Genomic DNA, 18,399 nt, shown 5'->3' with positions numbered 1-18,399 from the left:
TATTTTACTTTATATATTTATCATGCAACAATAGTTCAGTTTATCGTATTATCTTATACTCGCTAAGTTAATTTATTTTTCCAATCTAGGTATACTACCACCGGTTCGGAAAGGTTAACCTCAGACCCGAGAAGAACCGGCGTAAGAAACTCGGCGAGGTGTGGATGTATTCATTTTACAACAGTTAAATAATAAATATTTTCCAACACTAGCAAGCCTTTAAATCTGTAAAACTATTATTTTACTTTTACAATTTCTTCTTAGGTGTCAGTCCCTCTCCTTCTCCTATTTGCAGTTTTGAGTTTTTTATTCAATTGCTTATAACTCAAAGATTTACTTTTCCTTTTGATGCTTACACATTTCCAGGTATTTTCATTAGCATACAATATAATATTTGCCTAATTAATACCTATTTCATGATTTAGGTACAATAACATTGTAAGCTTGCCAAGCGTCTTGGACATTAGTTACTTATTGGCAATAACTGATTGACTCTGTTTTACTAGTCTTGTATGATGTTAATATATATAATGCAATTTAAAATAGTTGAAGATAATCCAAGGTCAAATAAAGTAGGAATGTTACATTCGTTGTAGAGGTAGGTACCACGTCAAGTATGATTTTACTTGTGAATAGGTTAAGCAAACAATAATCTATATAAATAGATTTATATATTATTAATTTGTTAGGTACCTACTAAGGTTTACCTGCCTATTTGACCATTATTATTATTAATTGCATTGCATACATATCTAATTATCGTTCTTTAATTATAATACTTGAATAATATAATCTTGACATCAATTAATCCAAATATTTAGGTATTTCAAACATTTTATTGCTCAAAAAGTAACACAGCAAATATAATATCGAATGTAATATTATTCTAGCAACTTACTTATGCCACGGACTAGTCTACTAGGACGAGCAATCGCCATATTGAGTAGCGTACCCCGGAAGAAAACATTATTTTTGTATTAAACTTAGATGGCGTTTGTCATTCAGCGGGCTGTAGGTTGTGTAGTGTATTCCGCAAGAGGTCGCTGCCACTAGAAGAGTTGTAGACGTTGTAGTTGTTAGGTGTAGTTGGTGTAGTTCTTAGTTTTTCTTATACGAGCGGATAGATGGCGCAATAATTTGTAAACTACCGCATCATTTGCGTTTCTATGTGTGAACAGCGCATCTGTACACGTGTCATTGTGTGAGTTAGTTGCTTTGCTTTGCAGTAAACATTCGATGTTTTAGATAAAAATGGTCTTCACTTCACAGCAAGATGTGTTATTGTTAATCGTGTAAACACTAGCAGAAGTAGTGACTGCAAATTTTATAAATTTCCAAAAGTAGTGTGGAAACAAGAACAGCGCAATAAATGGATAATTGCCGTAAGGACAAAAAAGTAAGTCACCTAACCTAACCTCTAAAATCATATTACCTTCCTTAAATACGCAATCATTTGATTTATGTGAATTATTTTGTTACAGTTCCGATGGATCTCTATGGCACCCAATTTGCAGTGCTCACTTTATCGGTGGTAGAAAGGCTGATGAACAAGTCAGTCCCAGTTATGTTCCAAGGATATTTCCCCCGCAGTAAAAAACAAAACGGATTGACGAAAATGCGGCAATATCGAGGTTTCAACGTTATATGGAACGAAGAAACGCGAAAAAAATAGAAGCAGTTAATGCTATTAATATAACTAATACAAGTGACTTTGAATTGCTGGAAAACAGTGTCAAGAATATTCTGCTCGTATGTTGAAGAAATAGCAGCTGGTACATCAAATTAGGTTTTTTGGCCAGACAAAAATGTTGTGCAGCAGACAATGCCAGAATGCTTCCGTCCGGAGTATAGTAACACTAGTCATTATTGATTGTACAGAGTTTCCTATAGAAGTACCATCAAGTGTTGATAATCGTGTGTATTGCTACTCACTCTATAAAAAGTGCTTATTAGTATTACTCCAAGAGGCTTCATTTCGTTCAAGTCAAAAGTAAGTGGTGAAAGAAAAAGTGTCTCCCAAATAACGGTAGTCAGGATTAGTCGACTACTTAGAAAATGGGGATACTGAGGCGGGTGCGCGGCAGCAGCAACAGTCTTCTCAGGGTGTTGGCCGAGCGCCTCGACTGCCCGATTACAAAGTTTTGGGTGGAGGTGGCAATTGGGAGAGCTAAATAGAGCATGGCAACCTGCGCTCCTCGTCTCGCAATGGCCACACATCTGCCAAATACTAGTTTTTAGTCATTAGTTTTTATTTTTATATTATAGTTTTCATTCGTTCTTTTATTTTTAGTAATTAACATAGTTTTTAAGTTTATACCTACTAATAACGCTATGGATCAATGATCTGAAATAAACGATTTTTATTTTTATTTTTTTTATTGTATTGGCTGATAAGGGATTTCCGGCAATAAAGAAGGTAATTGATGAAAGTGGAAAAGAAATTGCTATTATTATGCCACATTTTCTCCAGAATAAAGGTGAATTTACAAGGGAAGAGACCGATGCAACTTATAAAATAGCTCGAGTCAGAATTCATGCCGAAAGAATAATGCAGCACTTAAAAATTTATCAGATACTACATAAAATACCTGTAAATTTATTTTATCATATTGATGATATATTACATGTTTGTTGTGTACTGGTAAACCTGCAACCACCTATATTTTCAAACAAATAAAACAACAGTTATTTTTTACAATATTTACATTATTTAAAAAGCTATTAAAACATTTTTAATTTAAATTTGTTTTTATTTCACACAAAACCTGTAAATGTTATGTGACTTTTCATGTCTGAAGGACCCTTATTGCACATGGAGCATAAGGAACCACAGACATTGACCGCCACATATTTATAACATGGGCCCGTGGACCTATGAAAATGTGTCAGTCAGGTTAGGGTTTAATATGACCAAGCACTGGACTGATCAACATTTTCATAAGTCTAATGTACAGTCAAGTTCATAAATGTGTGTACATTTTTTCACCATATTACAATGGATAAAGGTAAAGAAATTTATACATATTTATGAACTCGACTGTACATACCATTTGTCATATATTTCTTTATTTCAGTCACATGCATAAACTTACAGCTAAGGATGCCAAAACGCTTATGCGATAGGGACAATACATCCATCAGAATCAAACATAGTCTAAAGATTCAAACATTAAAACAAAACAAAAACAATCAAATAAGGTCAGGTTAATATTTAGGTATGCTAGGATTCTAAGATATTAAAATGTTGAGTTCCTTACTTACAGCTAGGTATGTGTATTGCTAATTTTAACAAAGTGTGATACTGCAATATTCGGCTACTTTACTATACTTACATATAAAAAAAAAACAGTAATAAACATTTTGAGTTAACAACATTTAAACATATAAATTATTATTTTTAACTAAACTTAATTAATCAGTATGCTTCATGCCTGTATGACAATGATGCTAACTGTACTTATTGAGATCAGTAGTACCTTACCTTTTATTACATATTTTAAAAGTTAATTACCTAACATTGTATTGATTATATTTTTACCTGTAAAACTATGCTTTGGCTGGTTTTTCTCACTCAAAGTTTGGTTTGTTCTTGTAGAATACAAGAGCGGTAGATAATGAGCGAAGTAATATTCTTCACTTTTTAGAATTGCTGCTTTAATAAAGTCTTCGTCTCTGTCTGCTCTTACTATACAATACAACTACCTTTTGGTGAATATATAAAGAAATCACACATATAATAGTCATACCAGTGTCATACACTTGCACTTGAATTTGGGTATAATATAATATGGTTTGCTTCTTTTTAGTTCTGGTTGATCATTCACAAACTGCAAATATTACACTAATTATATTGTTGTTTATCAAAATCTACAATAGGTTGGTTTTTACAAGATACAGGACTTCTACTAACATTCTGACACATTCATTGCATATGTATAACAACACCGTCTACACTAGTGCACAACCAAGGCTGATCTTTGCGAACAATCACATTGATTGTTCTATTGTGTCACTACATAATTTAAAAATTTCTTTATCTGCCAACACAACATTTGCTTCATAAAAGTTTTTTAATGTTTTTTCTATAACTAGACTAGCTTCACTTTGGTACACATCAAACTCTTTTCTAAAAATACTAATGTTTTCAAGACATGTAACACAATCTTCTTTTTGAATATTAATATCAGTGTGTTCTACTAAATTTTGGATAACTTTGCTAACGGAAATTTCAATATCTTCTGTACAATTTATTTCAGCAGCTTCCAGTAAGTACACGTTTTAAGGCACAATCTTCCTTTAAATCTGAGACATCGAACTGAAAAGCTTCACACTTGTGTTTCTTTGATGTAGGATACATTTCGTGGAAGTATCTCCCTTTGGAATACTTTTCGTTCGTAAATTGTGGGACACTTGGCTTGCCCCATTTTTGTTCCTGGCTGGTTTTAGTGGTGGTGATTGATGTAGTAAATTAATGCTGCAATGTGCTTGCATTTGCCACTTTTTTAATAAACACAATCGCATGTTACACTAGTAACATGACGATTGATATTAAGAATTAAGGCTGCCTTGTACGCAGTCGCCGTCACAGAGGCTTGACGAACCACTCGGGCTTTGATTATGTAGCTCCTGGCCTGGCGCCTTGCCAAATGTCTTGGCACCTCCAGTACGTGCCCAGCTAACACCAAATTTTTGCCCTTATTCATTGTCTCGAGCTGGAAGACAATTTCATGGGTTATGGCACGAAACCCTGTTCCCGTCACAAGCACGTTCATTTTAACTGAAAACCACAATGCTAATGTAATTGTCAATACAGCCATCGTCCAAAAATGTCGAATATACTGTAACATCATTAGATTTCATTGAAATTATTACGATGTTTACTTACTTCTCGTTTGAAAGTTTTGTGACAGAATATCTCGCGAAAGAAAGATAGAAAGTTGCGCTCGCTAGGTGGCGCTGTGGTCGTGCATGGTCGGTCCCAAATGTCCGAAAACATGACTACCTATTCGATTTTTCGAAGATATATTTGATACGTAAAGGTGTATCCAGATTAAACAATTTTTCGCCAATCTGATTAAATTGCCCGATCGAATCGAGAGGTGCGGACGCAAACGCCAATTTGGCTCGCCGAATTCACCCGCCGATAATGAACGATATTACCGATAAAATGAGGTGCGGACGCAAGAATACCAATTTGTGAGGCCAGTATTTTCGTTCTGGGGCATTTTTTCAATTTAGAGGGCTCTAATATCACCATAAATCTAAACTTGGAGATTGACGCCAATTACATTTCTGATCAAATCGACCAATTTGATCAGGCCCGACAGGATAAATCACTTTTTGAAGATGTCAATAGGTATTGTAATTTGTGATGAATTGTATACATAAGTACATATTGTATTCATTTTCTTTAACATGACTACCTAGAGTCAGACCGAGAAAAGTCTGCAGCGATTTTGATAGCCCATACAGTGCAAGTGTCATTTTAAGGCACACAATAATTGCACACCGGCTCACAGTGTGGGATTTCCGATCAGTTTTGACTATCTTCATTTTTTAATTCATCGCATTAACCTCATCAAATTAATGCTCAAAGTGAAGGTCCAAAATTTTATCATGCATAGTTTTGGAGATAATCAAAAACTCGAGAAATGTCCATAGAAACCTAAGAAATGTAATTTCTCATTTTACGTGCATCTTTTTTAAATATTCTATTTTAGATCTATTAGGGCTGTTCTGAGGTATTTCATTCATCAAAAAAAAGTTTAATCTATGATCCAGAATGGCGATATATATATTTTTTTTACATATAGAAAAATAATTTTTTTTCTCGATAATCCTACAATTTTAGCATTTTATTTCTAAACAAAACGGTTCTATGCTACGATAGGCAGTACTGAAAAAAAAATTGAACGAAAATAACGCAGGATTGCCGAAATATGTATTTTTTAATATTTGGGTCAGGGCTGTCACCTTTATCTCCGGTGGTGTACCTACATAGTTAAAATGTCTGTAAATCCAAATGAAACACAAGCGGCCGTATCTGAAAACCGTAGTAACACAATAAAATATTTATTGTTGTAATAATTAAGCATTTATTTGGTACATCAAGTATTTAGATTGTTTAGTGTGTTTTCGTTGTTGTTTGAGTGTAGAGTATTTTGTTGTTACGCTTGCCTGAAAAGCATTAACTCTATAGTAGAACGAACGGCCATATCAGGCCACTGTGACATATCTCTGATGAAGAATATGATGTGGTGTTGGGAAGGCGTCCCTCGTATATGTATTTTTTGATGTGAAACGTAAGTGAAATGTCTTTAAAAACCCGTAGGGGTCAGATCAAAAACTAAGTAATTAAGTCCGACTTACGCCTGACTGCATATTTCTAATAGGTTTTCCTGCCATCTATAGGTAAAGACCTATTTTGTGTATTTTTTTTTTCAAAACTTTAGACCCAGTAGTTTCGGAGCTAAAGGGCGGGGGGAATGGTCATTTTTTTAATCGTCTCATTTACCCCCCAAAAGTGCCCCCTATGTTAAAAATTAATTTATTTACGTTACAAGTCCGTCTTCGGGTGACAGACTTACATATGTGTACCAAATTTCAACTTAATTGGTTCAGTAGTTTCGAAGAAAATAGGCTGTGACAGACGGACAGCCAGACACACGAGTGATCCTATAAGGTTTCCGTTTTTTCCTTTTGAGGTACGCAACTCTAAAAAATTGTTATCAAGTTCACACATGACTGTGAAGAACGTTACACAAATTGCTGTCGAAACATGTCAAAAGCAGCAAGATAGAAGAAGAAATTCTTATTCATTCGGATGATGATGATAATGATGATGAATTATGACAATTCTCAATAAAGAGTTAAATTTAAAATTTTCTTTGTCAAAAACTATACCTATTGAAGTATTATTTCTTAACTTCAAACTTGACAACCCTATTTCCATAGAAATAGGAAAAAAACTTAGAAATGTTATAAATCCTAAATCCCGCAAGATTAGCTTTTGAAATTTTGAGGAATTATAGTTTATAGTCTATTTTAGTTTAGGAATTATAGTCGGATACGTCATTACCAAACTCAAGTGGAGCTGGGCGGGACATGTTGCCAGGCAGAGTGATGACAGGTGCGCCAAAATGTTAACGGAATGGTGGCCGCTTACAGACGAAAGGAGTGCCTGGCGTCCGTTGGCTCGTTGGGTGGATGACATCCGGAAGACTGCGGGTCACTTCTGGATGAGATTGGCTCGGGACCGGGATAAGTGGCGTACTCGAAGAGAGGCCTATGCTCAGCAGTGGGCGATAAAAGGCTGATATGATGATGATGTATGATGATAGTTTACCTTATTTTAATTACACTCTACTTAAACTCAGTAATAAAACTTGCGGCCACATTGACAATACTTTAGGAAATAAACCGATAAACATGATTTCTTAAGGCCATTGACCTCATCTACAAAAAAAAATATATTTTACGTAAACTAAGCAAGATAATCACACGGGAGTTTTACAGTGGGATGTAAAATATTATAAAGCATATAATAAAAATATAAAACGAAGGTGGTCAAAACTGATCGAAAATCTGCGCGGCTGCGTGTGCGTGACGAGCACGTGCGCGTTCGGCGTTGTAGTATACAGATCCTTATGAGAGACGGCACACCGCTTGCATGACGTGTGCGTGTGCGCGGCGTACGCGCACGTGCACGTCACCATAGATATAATATACTTAAAGATTACGTCTAAGCGAGCTGTCACTGTAACCACTTTTGTTTAGTGTACGATTAACAATGTAACTCCACCTTGCTGTAGCCATGTCGATAAAGTCATAACGATAAACTATCGACATTTCTTGCAATTTTAATTTTACTTCAAAGGTTTAACGATACCTAAAATGAATAAAAACGCTTTTATTCTTTATTGTGGTTATCAGATTACAATTTTATCGTCACGCCCCAGCAGGGAACGAAGGGAAAGTTCAGATATTTAATTAAAATACATAAATACCTACTAAAATATGTGTTCCGCAATAATTGAATTATTTTATTATATTCTAATATATTGCGCTGACACGCTAGCGGCGTCCTACGTCCCATCGACCAGCAGGCGTGCTGGCGCGGCGGCGGACACTCGGGAGCGTCAAAAGGTAGCCAAGTACAGCTGTCTCGGCGCCCAATACGACTTCGTCGCGTTTGGCGTCGAGACGCTTGGTTCGTGGGGCAGAGGCGCACAGATGCTCCACAGGGAGGCAACGGGCGACCCCCGCGCGGGCAGCTTTCTCGCGCAGAGAATTTCAATTGCAATCCAGCGCGGGAACGCTGCCTGCGTGTTGGGCACCCTCCCGAGGGCACCAAATTTTGATAGGTATTTTTAATTTTTAGTTTTAGTTATTTTAATTGTAGTTAGTTTTAGTTTTATATTCTTATTGTTTGTCTTCTAATATATTCAGTATCCATTAGCATTTTAATTATGTTTATGTTTAACGAAGATATTGAAGCTTCAATTAATAGCTATTTCGTTCCACTGTGTAGCGTTTATCGATATATAACATGATTAAAATCGACTTTTCACATCCCTAAAAGAGCACACATGGGCCATTTTATTTAAAGTTGTCCCCTACACTTTTTTTTCAAAATTGGGATTTTTTGTGTTATTTCTACTCAGAATCATGTGCTCTTTTGATCCTAATAGGAGAAAAAAGTGTCCAAAGATTTCCATACATTTTTCGATCTTTCCATTCCGAAACCGCCATACAAAGTCTATGAAAAAATGGTAACGGAATGGGAAAAAACCTTGGGACACTTTTTTTCTCCTATTAGGATAGAAAGAACTCGTGATTCTGAGTAGTTCATCTTGTCAACAGTATGGTTGTCCTTTTTTGACAAATGGCATTGTTAAAAGAGCGAGGAGAGAGAAGAGATACTAGTTGCTGCGCCGTCAAAGTGAACAGACAACGTTGGGGCCTTGCAAGTCACGCACACGCAAGCCGGTGTGCAAAGGCCTTTAAATGTCAAACTTCTATGAAATTATGACGTGTAAATAACACTTGCACTGCATGGGCTATCAAAATCGCTGCAAACTTCCCTTGGTCCAACTCTATTCGACTTTTCGAAGATATCTATCACTTTTTTGTAGGTAGTTAACTGTTACTATATCCAGCATTACTTACCTTTTTATTACATAATTAATATAATTATGTTACGAGTATAATATTTGAGGTTGTCATGGTACCCAGTGTAAATAAATAATTATGTCAATAGAAAAATAGAACTTTAATTTGCGAAAAATTATCAAATATACTTGGTCAAGCAGATTTTGTCAGTAGAAAAAGGCGACAGATTTGAAAAATGTAGGCGCGAAGGGATATCGTCTCATAGAAAATTTGAATTTCGTGCCTTTTTCTACTGACAAGATTTGCTTGACCATCTATATATTACAAATAGGTAAAAATACTTAAATGTAATGTATCGTGTTACCGCGCGTCGGTAACATTAATATTATGTGAAAGAAAAATGTATTACAGTTATTAAAATTAATAAGACATCGCTAATGCTATTATCCGTATGAATATATTTATATATTTTTTTGATATCAAACAGCTTCAAAAAATATGCGTCAAACGAAACGCATTCAGAGGGCCTACTGCGAACCACGTTCGACGTGTTGCCTCCCTGTCGCACTTACGTACAAATTTACAAGTGCGACAGAGGGGCAACACGTCGAACGTGGTTCGCGGTAGGCCCTCAGTACGGGCAAGTACGGGTATGGTCGAAGCGCCATCTCACGAAATCTATTATCAACATTGAGGCAAGACGAGAGCATGACGATAGTTGTCATTCAAACCCGTCAGATGACATTAATACAGAATCACACTTATTGCAACCATTTGCAACATTTGACACTACTAGAGACATCTGCTGTACTTTTGGGAACTAAATATAAAGTCACGCTACTCAATATGGCGATTGCTCGTCCTAGTAGACTAGTCCGTGCTTATGCGAAGAATCATAATTAAAATTTATGTTATGAAAATAACGCAACACCTTACTAATTGAAAGCTGATTTTTCAATTGAATTGTGACCAGTAAGTATTGTATTATTATTTCCACAATAATTACTGTCAGGCTGTCACATAAATATTATTATTTGTGCTTATACACTTTTCTTCGGTTTATTTCAATTACTTGCAACATATTTTATAAACCTGAAACATAGGTATACACCTTGTATGTCTGCTTCCTATCCTGCCATTGGTAAGTATGTCATTTAACTCCAATAAACATCTTCCAACGAACCAATGGAATTACATTATTCTAACCATGATCCCATGAAATACTGAGTACACCAGAGTACAGTTCGAATGTTTAGGTACTTTACCATTTTATCGTTACGTTTAACGTTTCTAAATGATAAGACCTAGGCTTTTGGTCTTTTGAGGCTTAGTGCTCAATTAGGACAATAAATGTGTACTCTTGGGTAGATCAATGAAGTGGTTCAAGCTACAACTTTAATCTACTAGTTTTACTTAATTAGTTAGCCTCAACAAATTAAACATCAGGCAAACTGTCATTGAGAGCGATCAAAATCACGGTTAATTCGAATACTTATTGTTTTTATTTTATAATGTGTAGGTACCTACACACAGTATTTAGTTATTTGTTTCTGTTTTGATTTAATGTATCGGTTCTGAGACAATGTATAATTTCTAATGTATGTATTGTCTCAACCGCATACCTAAGAGTTTTGGCATCCTTAATTATTGTAAGTTTATGCATGTGACTGAAATAAGGAAATATATTTTCCGGTAAAGTGCCTTTTTAATTACACTTAATTATAATTAGTCATCACATCACACACATCACTCATCTTCATCTGAGTAGGTGTACCTACTACCTAGGTAGTTAAAAAGGGACTTCGTCATCTACACTGTTAACCGACAAATGTCGTATGTCTATTTACAAGACATTAGGTTAACTGCTGGTCACTAGAGTTTTTTCTGTTAGTACCTTAGTCATGGTTGCCTTGGGTATAGTTTCGTAGTTTAGTTAAGTAAGCAGTGCTTCCTCACCGTGTAAGGCTCCCCGCATCGCCACTTCAGTTTTTACAGCATTGACTTTAGGTACTACATGACACGATGTAGGCCCAGCGTCTATTTAGGTGTCCGTGCCTTCGCTTGAACCACATTATGAGATAACACCCTTGTAACTCAGCCCTAATCAAGCGAATTCATCAACTAGTAGCGCCATCTATCGCGCTACCCAAGTAGTAATGTCATCCGGTTGCCAGCGCGCGGCTGCTTTCTCTTCAGTACGCTTTTGTAACTCAGCCGAGCAACACGTTTACAAAGCAAGTTTAAAAAGATCAAGAAATTTAAATCGTAAAAATATTTTGAAAACCTCCGACTTCGTGACATTCCGCTCGGTGCCCATGGCCCAGCGACGAGACGCAGTGACCTTCCTACAGGCACCGTCACAAAAAGTACACGGGTACTTACGCCTCATGGCCTCGTCCTGTGGGACAACAAGCGTCGTCCCGTGAGACGACATGGCGTCGTCCCGTGAGACGACATGGCGTCGTCCCGTGAGACGACATGGCGTCGTCCCGTCAGACGACAAGCGTCGTCCCGGGAAATGACATGGCGTCGTCCCATGAGACGACATGGCATCGACCCGTGAGACGACGAGGCGTCGTCCCGTGAGAGGACAAGGCGTCGTCCCGTGACACGACATGGCGTCGTCCTGTGGTATCGTCCTGACAATGGTATTGTCCTGACAGACGACATGGCAGCGTCTTGTAAGACGACGAGCATCGTCTCGTTAAAAGACCTTGTGACATTCCGCTCAGTGCCCGTGGCCCAGCGATGAGACTAAGTGAGCTCTAGCCATCACCATAAATAGAATACCTACGGGTATAAATGGCACACGGCGTCGTCCCGTTGGACGACAAGCGTCGTTGCGTGAGACGACATAGCGTAGTCCCGTGACATCGTCCTGTGGGACATCAGGCGTCGTCCTGTAAAACGATAAGGCGTCATCCTGTGATACGACAGGCATCGCGATGAGTTACGTCCTCATGTGAGAAGACATTGCGCCATCCTATGGTATCGTCCCGTGAGAGGATATTGCGTCCCATAGGACTACATTGCATTGTTCCATAAGACTACATTTTGTCGTATCGTGAGACATTAATGCGTCGTCCTATGAGACGATATCGCATCGTCCTATGAATCGTCCATTGAAATGACGTTGTCTTGTTATACAAAAACCGTTGTCTCATGGTCTACCATTAATACGGTAGCGGACGTCTTATTGGTCGCTTTATCGTTCGATGTCTGCACGGTGGGCCTCGCATTTAAGATCTGCATGGTCATGAACAATGCACGACTTAGTTAGTGGCGTCATCATCAATGTAGCCGACCAAATGGTGTGTCACCTTTTAAACCGACGAGCAGCAGAATTTCTATTAGAGGGTTTGGCGCGAAATTGATAACGAAATGCAGTTACAGTAATTGTCTCAACCTGCCAGGAAAAAGGAAGGTTTCCGTCTTGGTCGTGTACAAATGTTGGTCTGGGTCGATAACAAACAATTCTCGTGAGATACCAAACAAACCAAAAATATACATTCTGAGGATCATAAACTGTATGACTAACCGGCCATGAAAAATAGCAGTTAAGAAACTGTGAAAAGGGAAAAGTACGAAGTGAAAAACCTTGTGTTATACTTTGCCCAACTAGATCCTATACCAAAAAGAGAGAGGGGGAGGCAAGAAAATTGACGTTAGCCTTAAAGAAGGAAAGAAAACTAAAACTCTCTCTTCTGAATAGGAATACCAATTCATTTACGGCTCTGTCATAGGCTAACAAGAGATATCTCTTTATTGCGGCTCTAAGCCTGAAAAGAATAGAGTTTATGATACTCATATATATTAGTGAAAAATCATCGCACTAAATCCCTCTTTTGAATGATGAATGACTAGTCAGGTTGATAGTATCTTTGGGAATACTGAAGCATCTCCTGTATACTCTCTAAATATTGACCATTAGCTAAAAAATTGCGGCCTGTTACAAAGAGAAATCTTTTACTTACTTTAAATCGTCTACTATGTAGCTGTGAAACAGAGACCACTAAACTAAGAGTAACACGTAGAAAACAGCAAGTACCTTCCATCGCATTCCGTCCAATAGACCGAACTGACAAAGGCATTTATAATGTAATTAGTGCTCTATTCACATCAGTCAGGTAGAAACTTGTGAAATTAGGTTCAAAATTCAAGTAACAAGCTCCACTTCGGAAGATTATCTAAGCAGTGGGTTGTCAATCGACCTGTCGTTGGTATAACAATCATACATCATAAAACGTTGACCATAAACGTTACATAGTTCAATTTCAAAGGAAATGAACTCTTACTGGTAATATAGCTATCGGAAACAGACGGTATTTGTAGGAGGTGCTTTCACAGAATGTCTAAAAGGACCAACTAGTAAAATATTAAATTAGTATGGTAATCCGCATAGTTACTCATGATTGTTCAATAGGTGAAACATCGGTTTCTTTAGTGGTAAATGTTATGCCTATGTAGAAGATGAAGCGCCCCTTCAAGTTATGTAAATAAATAAAGAATTTATGAAAAGATTTTTCGGTAGTTTAGTTAGAGTGGAGTTACTGATTCTGTTTCGAAAAATCGCGAATTGAATTAGAGGTGAAGCCGCCTAAGAGAACTAAGGTGTCGAACCAATAGCCACGGTCCACGGCTTTACATCTAAACGATGATTGTTTAATTTCTCCAAATATACAAATTAAAATGAAGTCACTTCAGAAACTTTGAAACCATGTGGACTGCGGGGCAAGCCAACGTACATACAAACGTACAACGTACGTAAACGTACACACATGCGTAATATGTAGAAAATATTTGCAGGCAGTCACCGATAGCAGATACCGGATTCTGAAAGAACACGGATCAGAAATATGCTTCTTTCGATTTCCAGATGAGAGGTTTCCTTTGCAGATAAGGAAGTACTCACGTGATTTTATAAAAGAACAACAACATACGGTGGTTCAGGAAAAAATGCAAGATCTAAGTGAAATATGATCCCAGTAGTGACTCATGACTACAAATATGTTCGCCGGTTAAATAGAGCCTGCAATTTACTCTGAAAATCAACACTAGTTCTGCTGTCATTGCCGGATCTAAGTACAATAAGCTTAGCTGAAAGGTAGTAGTCCAGGGTTTACAGAATACTGTTGTAACAGGTCTCGTAGGGCATGTAATTGGAAACGTCATCGTCAATGCAATCAATTAGAGTTCCAGGTGTAGTACCCTACAAAATCATCGTGTCTTGGTTATAGGGCAGATGCGCTGCTAATCGAATTACAGCATTAGTTGTGAAGACAACTACAATTCATATATTTATATATTCATGATAATATGCTTATATCATTAAATACAGTAAATATGAGATGTCAGTAGACATATATCAACGTTACGTCAGGCGTAGCTCACTCCGCGATTTCGTCGCGTCGCTACAAGTACATGCGGCCCACACCAATTTTGGTACCTAGCACTAATAGTTACCGCGCACCGCTATGGAACGGACGCGTGCTCGCGCTTGCGCCACCTTGCGGTCATAATCTGTCGTAATAGTACATACTATTATTTATTCTATGGTTACGTCAAGGTAGTGACATGAATATAATATGTCGCAGAAAGGCCTAGATCATCAATTAATTGTTTATTTGTGGGCATCATGATGCCTAATTAACCCTAGGGATCCCTCAAGATCATCAAATGATACACAACTTGATTGCACGAAAGCCGATAAACAACATACAACGTCCTTGTATTGCTAAATTTCTAATCAAAAGTACCTACAAATTAATAATAATAATAATTCAGCCTATATACGTCCCACTACTGGGCACAGGCCTCTTCTCACTCGCGAGAGGGCTTGGGCTATAGTCCCCACGCTGGCCTAATGCGGATTGGGGCTTCAAAGTACAAATTAAATAATCAAATTAATATTTGGTAATGAACGCGTCTACACGTGTTAAGGTTCGACAGGAATTGTGCCACAGCATCACCCGCGCGCGCCGGTGCTGGCAGCACTTGAGATTAGATGACATCATGAGACACCCGTGGTTTGTGCCACTGCAATGGTATAATGCCAAGAACTTACTGGTTCAGACCAATATACAAATAATAATAATGTTTTAATTTGTCTGGGTGTTACGAAAGTTCCGCAATTGGTTTGAAAAGGTTGCACTACAATTTAAAGTAGATAGGTCCACCTCCACTACTCTTACTCAAAGATTATTTCATCGTCAGTCAAGAGGTTTTACACTCTTATTAGAAGATCGTATGTATACGAAAGCATTAAATACTCACAAATCGTGCTAAGTCTAACAATAAAGCACAATCCATTACCAGCGCGCGAACCATAAAATCTTCAGTTTGGGAATCAGCTTGCCACCGGAAAGAGTGAACATTAAACAACCTACAATTACAAGCCTTTATTATAATTAGCCTAAAAATTATGGGTGAAGGCATTGGAATTATTCAAAGATTAAAAAATCTTCTAAAATATCCTACTTGGTAGACGGATCTTCAGTCTACGCACAACATGGTGAGATGCCACACAACAACTGGAGTTGTCAGCATCACTTTAAATTCATAATCATCGCCTCCATACGATTGTAACCTTCGTGTCAGTGATTCTGTTCATTCGTTACATTCGCTTGCATGACTGACAAGTGACAAGCATATAATATAAGCTTGGTTGACCCGGCACCAGCCTAATTGGCAAGTTTTCAGTTATCTGTGGGGAGTAATAAATTTAGCAGCATAATTGACACTTAAAATAGGTAGGAGCCTACCATTTCATATAAGAATTAATATCTATTCATGGCTTACTATTAATATGGTTGTTTTTAAAGCAACCCTCACCTAAAACTAATCAGTAAGGAAGGATGTATTATCGCCTCAGTTGAAACTACTGCTAGGTTGTTGAGAGTTGTTACTTGTTAGTAACGCATACATTAAATCATGAAGTGTTGTATTTTCTTCTTCACTTTCTGACGCTATTACTTTCAGGCAGAGGAGCACTTGATTCGAAATAAATCTCAATTGCTTCCACAAATAAGAACATCATGTTTATAATTTTTAACACATTTACGGAATATGTTGTCCTTATGTAATGATAGCCCATTAACAAATAAACCTGCTATACCTAGTCAATAACTATGTATTAATATCTAAATAATGTCAATATCGTATTGTAGTGGGTACCTATACAAACCTTTGGTTATTTGTCCACATTAAAAGTCATATTACATTACATCTGGCCTATGATGCAACTTACCAATTTACATTAAATTGTTGGAAAATACGATAAATCAGAGAGGACCCAAGCTTTTCCAATTAGTTACAAAAATTTTAAACAGTGGATGGGCCGACAGTGCTTTATTTGTGTTAAGCAGTAGATAAGTAGTAGTATCATGTAGTGGTAGTAGTAATATCATGACATCATACAACAAAACCTTTTTATCACCTAGTGGGCTATTGTAAGGAAAGAATCAGGTAATTTGGACGGGTTTAATGTAAAACTCACTCGATGAGGTTCACGTTACACGCATCAGAGCTACTACTTCAGATAGTGGTTACACTTAAATTTGTACGACCTACAAGTACCTACTTATGTCTTTAATTATGTTTTTAGGGACAGTCTTTCAACTAATAGTCACACAGTTTTGTTTTATATAAAAAGTTAAGTAGTTTTATAGTCGCAATGGATAACTTATGTTGCCAGTCAGTGCTAACAATTGTCTCGTCTATCGGTAATTACAAATAAGGAAAATCTAGTTAAGGTTTGACGTAAACAATCCTTTAGTATATCAATACGGAATAAATTTCAAACCCATATTCTTATTAAGTGATTTTTGCATAAATTTAAATATTATCAGTCACAGTACGCCCGGGCCAGCGCCGGCAGAGGTTTAAACACGTCTCATAATGTGGTTCAAGCGAAGGCACGGACACCTAAATAGAACCGTTTTTCCCCCGAAGGGTAAAAAACGGATATTTAGGTTCCTGCCGAAGCTTGAACCACACCTAAGGGCCTTGCCGGCTTATGTGGTACTGAAGAGAAAGCAGCCGCGCGCTGGCAACCGGATGACATTACTACTTGGGTAGCGCGATAGATGGCGCTACTAGTTGATGAATTCGCTTGATTAGGGCTGAGTTACAAGGGTGTTATCTCATAATGTGGTTCAAGCTTCGGCAGGAACCTAAATATCCGTTTTTTACCCTTCGGGGGAAAAACGGTTCTATTTACGTACCTGTTGTACTTGGGTTTGTAATTGAGCTTTGCCCTGATTATTATTCTATAGAATCATGTATTCCGGCTTTAAAATAGATTGGAATTGGGATTTATTATATGAAATCTGGGTCATATACGATTTTGAAGAATTGTATATCCTCATCTATTTATAGGTTTTATTTGGGCAGTTTAGGCATGCCTCTGTGTTCCACAATTTCCACGGCTACTTACACAGAATGCATTATTACTCTTATCCTGGTCACGTGCTTGTTTCTCTTAAACTATAATTTAACCTGTCTTCTAACTGTTCCAACAGCATTGCTACAACAATCTTTAACCGGAATACCGTCTAAGTCATCGTATAATATATTTTTATATATACTTTGTTCGTTTTTATTTAAGCTGATACATTCGGTTCTTACCCATACGAACATCTGCAAAATGCAGTTAATTTATGATACGGGTATAGGTTAGAAGAAGGTTAAATTGTAAGTAAGTAAGTAAATACACTTTATTGCACCACAAAGAAAAAAAAATACAAAACCAGATTTACAGTGTAAATAAAGGTAGCAACAGGCGGTAATACTTTACAGAAAATGTTTCCAACTGGCGTAATTTTTTTTTGTATAATTGAAATCTACTCTGAATCTACATTAGTAGATATGCCTATTCCCTAGGCCATCCATCTATACCTACGCCTTAAGTTAACTGGAACAGTAGGCAGAGGCACTAAACTGCTTATTATATAATTTCGAATTCAATAAATACATTACATAATAGGAGGTCACTCTATACTAACATAATGTCAGTTTATGACTATTTTGCCTCCCTATTAAGTTTTGGTGGGCTAAAGAATCCGTCTAATGGTGGTATCTAGGACATTTTGGATGACATAAAACAAGATACTATCGTTAGTACCAACCAACACTATATCGCGTCAGTTTACTTTTAAGTACTATGTTGTACTAATTTGGACGACCTATAACAAAAGGTCCTATCGTTAGTACCAACCACCACTATCGCGTCTACTAGACTAGTTACTAGGTACATTTGACTCTTTTGGTTTGTTAGTACCAGTTGAACAT

The sequence above is a fragment of the Cydia splendana genome, unplaced genomic scaffold (assembly GCF_910591565.1).
Source record: "Cydia splendana unplaced genomic scaffold, ilCydSple1.2 scaffold_46_ctg1, whole genome shotgun sequence".
NCBI lineage: Eukaryota > Metazoa > Arthropoda > Insecta > Lepidoptera > Tortricidae > Cydia > Cydia splendana.
The sequence above is the reverse complement of the archived record's forward strand: the minus strand, read 5'-3'. Positions refer to the sequence as shown.